Source organism: Amblyomma maculatum, chromosome 8 (assembly GCF_055883805.1).
Source record: "Amblyomma maculatum isolate TAMU_Amacu chromosome 8, ASM5588380v1, whole genome shotgun sequence".
Lineage (NCBI taxonomy): Eukaryota > Metazoa > Arthropoda > Arachnida > Ixodida > Ixodidae > Amblyomma > Amblyomma maculatum.
The window spans coordinates 9,343,682-9,353,868 of NC_139351.1; the positions used below are offsets into that span (position 1 = coordinate 9,343,682).

Below are 10,187 nucleotides of genomic sequence, written 5' to 3' on the forward strand. Positions count from 1 at the left end.
AGTGACGTTCCTGTTAAATGAAAGCGTGGATTAACATTACAGTCATTTGGAGATAGTTTTTTTAAATAGATTAGATGTTCGGGCATCTCAACGAACTTCCTCTGTGGATGGGATGCGCAGCTAGAGGTTCCGCATCAACAAAAAAGGAACGACGCTAAGAGCCCTGGTTTAAAACGGACACTACAAATCCCTCCGATCATAGAACGCAGTTCTCACAAACGCCAATTTGGGCAGTTATCTGCTCAAGCGGTATCCCTCTTATTTCACAACCTGATTACAGGTGGTGACGTCAAATCGCAAGGATCACTGTTATATCGTGAATGTAGTGCACATAGCTACGTGCCGAAATACATTTGCGCTGCTCCCCGGTGTTTTTGCGAAATGAGCCCATTTCATTCTTATCACATTTATTGGCCTTAAATAATTTTTCGGCGGCAAAAGTTATTATTGATTCACAGACTTTTTGAAGGCAAAGTATTACAACGTAGGACGACCCGAGGTTTGCAGCGAAAGCTCTTGTAGTCAGTTCTAATGGACAGATCTGGTTTATCTAGCGCATACCCTTACAAAAATGTCTATGATCACTTTATGCAATGTCTTTAGACAATATGATCATAGAAGCTATCGACCATCAAAAGAAAGTCTTTAGAACACGTATGATCTATGTATGATCTCCCTTCCGACAATTGGCCACCGTGATTGAATAGAATGTATTTACATAGAACGTATTTATACCTCCTATGATTACCCTATTGATAGCGTATATGGACACTAACGACTGTGTTCCGATAATTGGCCACCGTTATTTTAAAGAATCGTGTTCATACAAAGTATTAATACCTTGTGTTATGCTAACTATATTTCAAGTGTCCAATAATAACCTGTATTTTACTCACTATTCACATGCATGTAATATTTCGTGATAAGTGAGAGTGGCGAAAGAAACAGATGCAAATTCATACCTTCTTTTATTGCACAAACCCTTGACACAGAAACACTTGGTTTCCAACGGCAACGACATTGTGTGTTTGATGTACCAGCCATATCAAAATTTATCATGGTGTCACCTAGAAAAGAAATATACATGCTCAAAATTTTTCTGCCAATTTCGCACGCTTTGTGCTAGCATCACACACATCTCTCTTCACTCAGATGCCTGCGTTTCCTCAAAATATGCTAACTGGTTTCCAACCACTTTCTGTACAAACTAGTACCTGCAAAACACCCTCAGGAGATAGAGACTATCGCTGTGTTTAGTTGTATTCCTTTTGATCCTCTATATCATTCGACATTAGTTTATCACAATAGGGGCCCAGGGAACAAAGGAGTGAAATTTACATGCCAGTATGCTTGGTCATCAGATACTCTCTCCTCTGCCATTTGCTGCATCAAGCAAATACACATGTTGAGCGGCAACGTATCAGTATGTATACATACATTTTGGTGCATGCTACCAGCAAGTGATGCCACTATGCCTGTTTGCTCCCATTTTTCCTGAGTGATGGCTATGTTTGCCATAGCAGATGACACACACACATATGTAATTACTGAAGGAGACCAGCTACACCGAGCACCTAGGGGATACAAGAGCGATAATAGGGAATGATGAAGTATATTATAGTTAGCCTACAATATGCAGTCACACATACTTTTTGCTACATATGCAGGTAACAAGTCTCAATAGTGTATTCCCAGAGAGTAAGAAAATAAGAAAGTGCCACTCATGCCCATCTTTTCCTTTCAAGAGCTTGTCACCAAGGTAAAATCTTTATCACATATGAAAGCAAAATTTAGAATACCTTTCTTTTATAAGAAGTCCACATGGATGCTGCTACGTCCCACTGCTACTTGTCCAGGAAGTCAGGTTGCCTTTTTACTTGTCGGCACAGACCACGGCAACAGGGTGTCTCCAGATATGGTCGAATGAAGCAACAAGAGGACTGCATGTACATATGAAAACACTAGTCAGAACAGCAGGAAGAAAGATTTTTTGAATAATAAAGGAAAAGTCAAATGCACAAGTAAAAGAAACATAGGAGGAGTATTTCATATGGTTGCTGAGTGACAGCATGAAAAGCCCAGAATTGAAAACGCAATGCTCCACTACGGAAAATTACATAATCATAAAATACATAAATACATAATAATCTAGGTAATCTCAGGAATAGTGGCAAGTCTTATGTAGGCACTATCTTTTGGAGATACGTGGAAAGACAAGTCATATGGGGTGGTAAAAAATGACTGGTTTGGTTTATGTGGTTTAACATCCCAAAGCAACCCAGGCTATGAGAGATGCTGTAGGGGAGGACTTCAGAGCGTTTGACGAGCTGGGGCTCTTTAACGTGCACTGACATCGCACAGGACATGAATGCCTTTTTGCTTCAATTTTGAGCATACTGCTGAACTGGTCGTACTCAAAATAGGTTGGCGCTACTTTTATTTAAATTTAGACAAGGTCCTTTTGAGGATACAAGACTTGCATGTGTCCCAGACACATTCAGGGAGACACGTTGGCCCTGTACAAAGGCTTAAAACGTGGAGAGCTTGTCTCATTAAAACCCACCCGGCCCCGCATAATCACTTTTTGGTACCTAATATTGCCTGCTTTGGCTCGTCAATAGTAGGCTACCGACAATAGGAGCAAAATTATTTCATCCTTAAAAAATCATGCAGCTTACTGCTGGAATATGCAGTCACACATAATTTTTGCTACATATGCAGTTAACAAGTCGTAATACTGTATTCCCGAGAGTAAGAAATTAAGAAAGTGCCATAAATGTCCATCCTTTCCTTCAAGAGCTTGTCACCAAGGTAAAATCTTGATCACATATGAAAGTCAAATATAGGAGAAATACCTGTCTTTTATAAGAAATCCACATGGATGCTGAAGAAACCAGGTGGCTACGTCCCACTGCTACTTGTCCCGAAAGTCAGGTTGCCTAGTTTTTACTTGTCGGCACAGACCACGGCAACAGGAAGTCTCCAGAAATGGCTCAATGAAGCATCAAGAGGACTGCATATGCATACGAAAACACTAGTCAGAACAGCAGGAAGAAAGTTGTTTCGAATAATAAAAGGAAAAGTCAAATGCACAAGTAACAGAAACAAACAAGGAATACTTCATATGTTGCTGAGTAACAGCATAAAAAGAGAAGCACAGAATTAGAAATACAATGCTCCACAGAAGCAAACTACAGTAAAATGCTTGTGCACAAAATTCTCTTCTAGAGTGGAAGATTCAGTGATATATGCAAGGGGTTACGTTTATCTATTGTGCATGCATACGGTACTATAGGAATACAACAAGGTTGACGACTGGGCACGTTGGTATGGGTTCATACTGCCCCAGCCAAAAGACGAGACACAGCAAAGAGGAGGACAGGACAAGGCTGGACTATCAACTGAATGTTATTGATAAGAAGAAAACAACGAAGACTCCTTCCGAAAAGCTCGCGCACAACCCAACCGGTGGAATGGCAGGAAATTGGGAAGAAAATTCAAAGCCAATTCCAAGTCAAGGCCTAACTAACGACTTTTCTAATAGATGAAGTTCCTTACAATGAAGGCTAACAGACGCCTTAGCCACACACTTGTCCTCGGCTTTAGCAATGTAAAATGCTTCAACGAACTCTCTGCAGAGTTGATTACCATTGCTGTAAACTACTCCCGTATTATTGAAGTCAGGCGCACAAAGGGACGGGTCATGCTCCGACTTACACTCTTGGGATTGCACATGTAGCGCAAGATTAGAACTCGCCTTCCCTCCCAGAGAATTGTGCTCCGTCAGGCGCACATTTAGACATCTGCCTGTGTGCCCGTAGTAGCACCGGCCACAATTCAGCGGAACGTGGTAGACCACATTCTTTCTGCAGGTGGTGAACTTTTTCTTATGTGACACTGCACAACGAAAACTATCACGAGGTACACTGTCGAGCCCCTTTCTAACTCTAGCGCACAAGGCTCCTATCTTGTTTCTCGCTGTAAATACAACGGGCAGACAGGCAGATGTCTAAATGTGCACCTGACGGAGCACTCCAATTCTCTGGGAGGGAAGGCGAGTTCTAATCTTGCGCTACATGTGCAATCCCGAGAGTGTAAGTCGGAGCATGACCCGTCCCTTTGTGCACCTGACTTCAATAATACGGGTGTAGTTTACAGCAATGGTAATCAACTCTGCAGAGTTGGTTGAAGCATTTTACATTGCTAAAGCCGAGGACAAGTGTGTGGCTAAGGCGTCGGTTAGCCTTCATTGTAAGGAATTTCATCTATTAGAAAAGTCGTTAGTTAGGCCTTGACTTGGAATTGGCTTTGAATTTTCTTCTTCATCATCTTCTTCCCAATTTCCTGCCATTCCACCGGTTGGGTTGTGCGCGAGCTTTTCGGAAGGAGTCTTCGTTGTTTTCTTCTTATCAATAACATTCAGTTGATAGTCCAGCCTTGTCCTGTCCTCCTCTTTGCTGTGTCTCATCTTTTGGCTGGTGCAGTATGAACTATAGGAATACATTACCGTCTGGGAAGTCAACCTCCACATCACCAGGTATCAAACTATCTCAGAGGTTTCTGAAAGATTTCTATGCAATGACAGGAAGATCTTTCACTATCAAACACAGTTGCAAATAACACTAAAATCTAATGAGCCCATGTATGTTTCTCTTAAAAAATGTGCGGACGAAGGAAATGTAGTTGCTGCTCCTTTTATTTATTTACTTGTAACTAATACTGCATCATTTCCAGCTATAGCATGCGTGAACACAATACAAACAATAGAGGTGAGCAAGCTTATCTAAAGATTTAGAATGACTTTTTGTAATAAAATGAACAGAAATCATTTAACTAGCCATGTACAGGAGACAATGCATGTACTAAAGCAGAGCTGCACAGATTTAAGAGCCTTAAAAGCTCTAGCAAAACACCCTTCTTGTCACATTTGCCTTTTCACAAACACTACAGGCTGGCCGAGAGCTAGCTTAGGTACAATACCTCTAATTATCGCATTCAAACTGATCACTTTTTCAAATACATTGATAAACACAGGTACACATGGCTGAGCTTTCAAAACATCATCTGTTGGACAAAACCCTCATTATACTTTTGGATAGGTCTGATAATAAAGATCAGCATGGCGAACAGCCATTCGGCGCTTCCATGCGCTATGCAAGCTTAATAGCCTTATATCTTACAGAACACTGTTGTAATTTTCAACACCTGAGAACCAAATTCCATGGGGGTTTAAAGGGACATCTTTGAGCAAAGTTCACTGTAGGATATTGCCCCCCAAAAACCCAATCAACAATAACACATGTTCCACAGCCTCTGGCTTTCTGCACAAAATACAGTTCACACCCCATGGCAGAAAGATCTCTCTCTGCCATCTATGTTTATCCAGGCAGAACCCAAACATGCAATTTAAAAAGATTTTTAGCAGGTTGTAAAGGCATTAGTTTTACATGTTAGAATGCATTATCATTTGATAAACACAAAAGGGCCGCCACACTGATACTTCCCTTCGTCTTCCGGCCCACCCCTTCTGTAACAAGCCCCCTCATGTTTGCAGAACTCAAAAACACACAAAACAATTAAACAGAAAATGTTCTCCAACAGATAAATATCAACATATTACTTTTGTTATTGCTAGTAACTATTTGGCTCTAGGGTTAACGATGCATTTATTTAGGTTGTGAATAAAATGAGTTCGGAAGTTAATTGCAAATCTTAGTGACTAGCAAGAAAGTAAATATTTGTGTATATGTTGCTTTGAGCAAAGTAAATGTTCTCATTTAGTCACAGAAAAAGAGAATACCACTTGAACGAACGTCACTTCGACTATGTACTCAGTTGTACGAACTTTATTAAATCCACCCACTGAAGCTCTATTGAACACTATGCAAACGCACTTCATTTTAACAAACTTCAGTTATTGCTCATTTCAGTTCAACGAACATTTTCCACGGTGCTATCCTGTGTCTTCAAAGTCATACTGAGCGCTTAAAAAAGCACAGTCTGCACTCTTTGTAGCATATTTTTATGTTAAGAACCACTCTTCATTATCGCGCGAAGAAAAGTGGCCGTTATTTAGCTTTAAAGTGAATTGGCTGTCTAAACTAGCTTGTAACCAGATGAATCCTTAGCTGTCCTTGCACGCTTAATTAGATGTACAGTCATAACCAGTCAAAGCCAGATCTTCAGCCCTAGGCCTCTTAGCTGCAATAATTGCGAACGTGCGCATTTTGGGTAACCATGATCTGCTTGGAGAAAATGAAAGCCTTTTCTCCTCAGCAGGCCGTTGTGATAGGCAAGATTCTCAGGAGCTTGCACAGTAATCGAATTCAAAACCACTGTAGTCCTTTCAAAAGTGCTGCAAAAGGTTACGCATTCTTCACCTGCAAATCAGCGCAGTGACAAATAAATGGGTTCAGATAAGTTTTGAACAACCTAAAAATCTGTGACAGATTTTCTCTTCTTGGGCTCCAAGATTACCTCGGAAGGAGACTGTAGCCATGAAATTAGGAGACGCCTGCTTCTGGGAAAGATAGCAATGGTTAGCCTTGACCGCCTAGTAAAGAGCAGAGACATTAGTCTGCCAACCAAGATCCGTATAACTCGTGCTATGGTCTTTCCAGTTGTGATGTATGGATGCGAGAGTTGGACTGTGAAAAAGGCTGACCGCCGAAGAATTGACGCGTTTGAATTGTGGTGCTGGCGAAGACTCTTGAGAGTTCCTTGGACTGCCAGAAGATCAAATCAGTCGATATTGTCGACCATAAACCCTGACTGCTCATTGGAGGGTCAAATTCTAAAGTTAAAGCTCAGCTACTTTGGTCATCTGATGAGAAGAGAGGAGTTGCTGGAGAAAGATTTGATGTTGGGAAAGGTTGAGGGTCGCTGGAGAAGGGGTAGGCAGCGAACGCGATGGTTAGATGGTATCCTCGAGGCACTGCAGATGAAGTTATGTGATGTTAGGAAGATAGTGAGAGACCGGAAAGCGTGGCGTGACATGGTCCATAGGGTCACGAAGAGTCGGACACGACTGAACTGAATATTTCTTGAAGCTAATGGAAACAATCTTCCACGCATTTATTTCAGTCCAATGAACTTTCATTTCAACAAACTTTTTCCTAAGGTCCCTTGAACTTTGTTCAAGTGAAACATCACTCTATGTGTACATATGCTGAGGCAGTCTAAATAAACAGTAACTGAATGTTAGCATGAACATGCACACATATGCACAGTGCAGTCAGCTTTATTATGACACCATGTTTGTCACTGAGCTATTAAAACACAGGTTTACTCAATTTTGCCTCAACTAGAAATAGTAGGTACTACTGCAATAAAACAGCTAAGTATATCTCCTGTTTTAAAGCTCTGAAGAGGCCATGAAGAATTTTCTTTAGTGCAGACTCTGAGCAAGATTCACCAACATGTCAGTCGCGCTAAAAACACAGCAAGAATGATATAACAACACCGAGCTGGTTTCAAGTTTTGCTTTAATGAAGCCTGTTACACATCCGCCCTTTATACTCTCAAAAGAAAACAATAAATGCAAAGCATGAACCAGTAAAAATTATACAGTTATAAAGCAAACACATGAATGCAAAAAACATGAGCATGTGATACCTACCAATTCAATGTCTCCTTTACAGGAGGGATGCTTTAGGGCAGGGCACCCATGGCTGATAGGATAAACTGCCTGAACAGATTCATGACGCTGTCTGCTTCATATTCAGGCAGCACTCCCTCGATGGCAGATGAAATCTGCTGCAAAAGCAGTGTGACAATACAATTGCATCAGCTGGACTGCAAGCATTATTGCCAAACAAGCCGTAAATGCAGTAAAAGAAAGACTTCATTAAATCCATGCTTCTCAAAACCCATAACATACCATTACTTTCCCTACACTCCTAAAGAAAAGCTGTCTCAGAAAATGAATTCCTAGCAGCTCTAGGTCACATGCCATAAGTTACCAAAAAACTCGATCCTATCATCCGTTTCAATTCTGACCCTTGTCAGCAATGTCAAACATTAATAAACGAAGAACTTCCATAGTTGAAATTCACTTTTCAAAATATGCTGTTTCTGTGTGAAGCTTAAAGGTTCTTAGAAATTAAACAAAGCAGAAGACTAAGTTTGAAAGCTCTAATCGCTTAATTCACAGCCAATTGTTAGCTTGACCCACATAACTTGCCACGCCTCCGTTAAAAAAAAAAAGAACACTGGGCCTGTACTAAAATAATACGTACTGACCTACTAAGGATATAAATATAACTATTACTGCGTTGAATTCTGCGAATTGTTATAAATAAAATTATATATCACCCCCCCCCCCCCCCCCAATCTGTGCTTACTCTAAAGGAAAGCTTAAAAACCTAATTTTACGCGGAAAGTCGTTGCTTATGGACTGTTCCAATAAAGCGGTAACCGCATGAGGCGACAACTTCTAGCGATCCGTCGCGCGACGCCGCCGCCAACGCCTGTCGTTGTCGCTGGTGCATACCGCACGGAGCGACGGAGATCAGCGACAGAGAGGCGCGTTTTCAGCGTTGCTCTGTTACCGCCGCCTCGTCATTCGGTCAAGGGGAATGCAATCACGCTATATCGCAATTTCAACACTAAACAGCATGAAGTACGATAAAACACTGACGAAATTTCTTGTAACGCATCGTATTTTAAAGGGTCACAGGGCAGCGGTGCGTTACTATACACTGCGATGCCGACTTGCATTGCAAGCAGCGACTTTCTCCTGCTCCTTTCGGAAATTAACAATATCAAGCCACGCTAACCTTTTTCTTTCTTTTATTACCCTTCCAAGCTTTTACTGAATTATCTCGATGCACTCATATATATACACGGATCAGACGAAGTGAGCGCGTGAAGGCACCAGGTTCTTCGCCCAAACCGGACTAGGAAAACTAACTTTACACGCAATAAAAAGAAAGTCAGAACGGAAGTTGAGCACCCTAAAGCCCTCTGCGATTGGCTGCCTCGCGAGCTGCTTCCGGGCGACACGCGAAATTTTCTAAAAACCCAGAAACCGAGCGACGGCGACGAGCGGCAATGCTTTGGCGGCCCTCAGCCCGTCGCGCGACGGCGTCGCGCGGCATGTCGCCGCGAATTGCCGCCTCATGCGGTTAGCGCTTTAACCTCGAATTACCGGCTCCATGTGCAAATAGCTCAACGAAGAAACGCTATAAATAAAACAGATAGGTAGCGAGCGATCGCACACATCTGATGGAATTTAAAAATTCAGGTTTTATACGTCTGCATAGCTTTTACGCAGTACAAGGCCTCTCTCAATATATGAAATTTGACGGTTATGGCTGCGAGGCCAAGCGGTTTACCTTTGAAGAATTAGTAATAACTCCGCAAAAAAACGCCTTAAAGATCTGAACTATGTTGCAAAATGATCGGAAAGAGGCCGCGGACAATCGAGGATCACTTTTTAAAACTTAACTAGGTGATAAAAACGCTAAACAATGAAAAATATTCCTAGAGCATTGGTCGTGCAGTATGCAGCAAAGTAAAAAATGGGTAAACGCTTGTAATGTAAAAACTGCTCACTTCTGAAACAGAAAATTTTCCGCGAGTATGCGCAAAGCGTTTATAAGAAAGGAATGAAAAAGTTTGTCAACTTACATTGAAGATTTCTGGCAGAAAGAACTATTTTCCACGCTCGACGTCGCCAAACAGCCAAACGCCGCCTCTCAGTCACGGGCGTTTTTGCAGATCTTCGGTGCGCAATCACGTGACCCATGAAGCTGCATCACGTGTTTTGTGGAGTTCGCTTTCTTTCTTTTTTTTTCCAGTCGCGCTGCCACACCGCGCTGCTCCATCACTTGTCTTGTGGAGTTCGCTTTCTTTTTTTTTTCCAGTCGCGCTGTCGCGCCGCGCTGCTCAGACGAAAGGCGGGATTAGTGGAACGCCGAGCGAGCGTCAGTTCTGTGCGTTCGCTATCTTGTGCGTTCGTTCTTTTTCTTCCGGTCGTTTTGTGGGGTAGCTGGTATTCGAGGCGACGCAGAGACTCGGAGTGGCGAGCCCACTTCAGCGATCGTGTGTTTGCTTCCTTCATTGTAATAAAAACTTGAGTTCTTAGCGTATGCGGAGCCGCACATATTGAGTGCCTACGCATGAGTTATTTGCACGCACGCGCGCTCACACACATGCAGCTTTGCAGAGGCAAAAAAGAAATAGCT

The 10,187-nt window shown here is 42.1% G+C and overlaps 1 long non-coding RNA gene across 1 annotated transcript; it reads right to left on the bottom strand.

The window, feature by feature from the left end:
- Nucleotides 1-951: 951 nt before the first annotated feature.
- Nucleotides 952-2,908, bottom strand: LOC146180510 (uncharacterized). The gene is made up of 3 exons (XR_014700374.1): nt 2,856-2,908; nt 1,800-1,940; nt 952-1,067 (listed from the first exon to the last, which is right to left on the bottom strand). It is a non-coding gene; the product is annotated as an uncharacterized LOC146180510 (long non-coding RNA).
- Between the last annotated feature and the right edge of the window lie 7,279 nt (nt 2,909-10,187).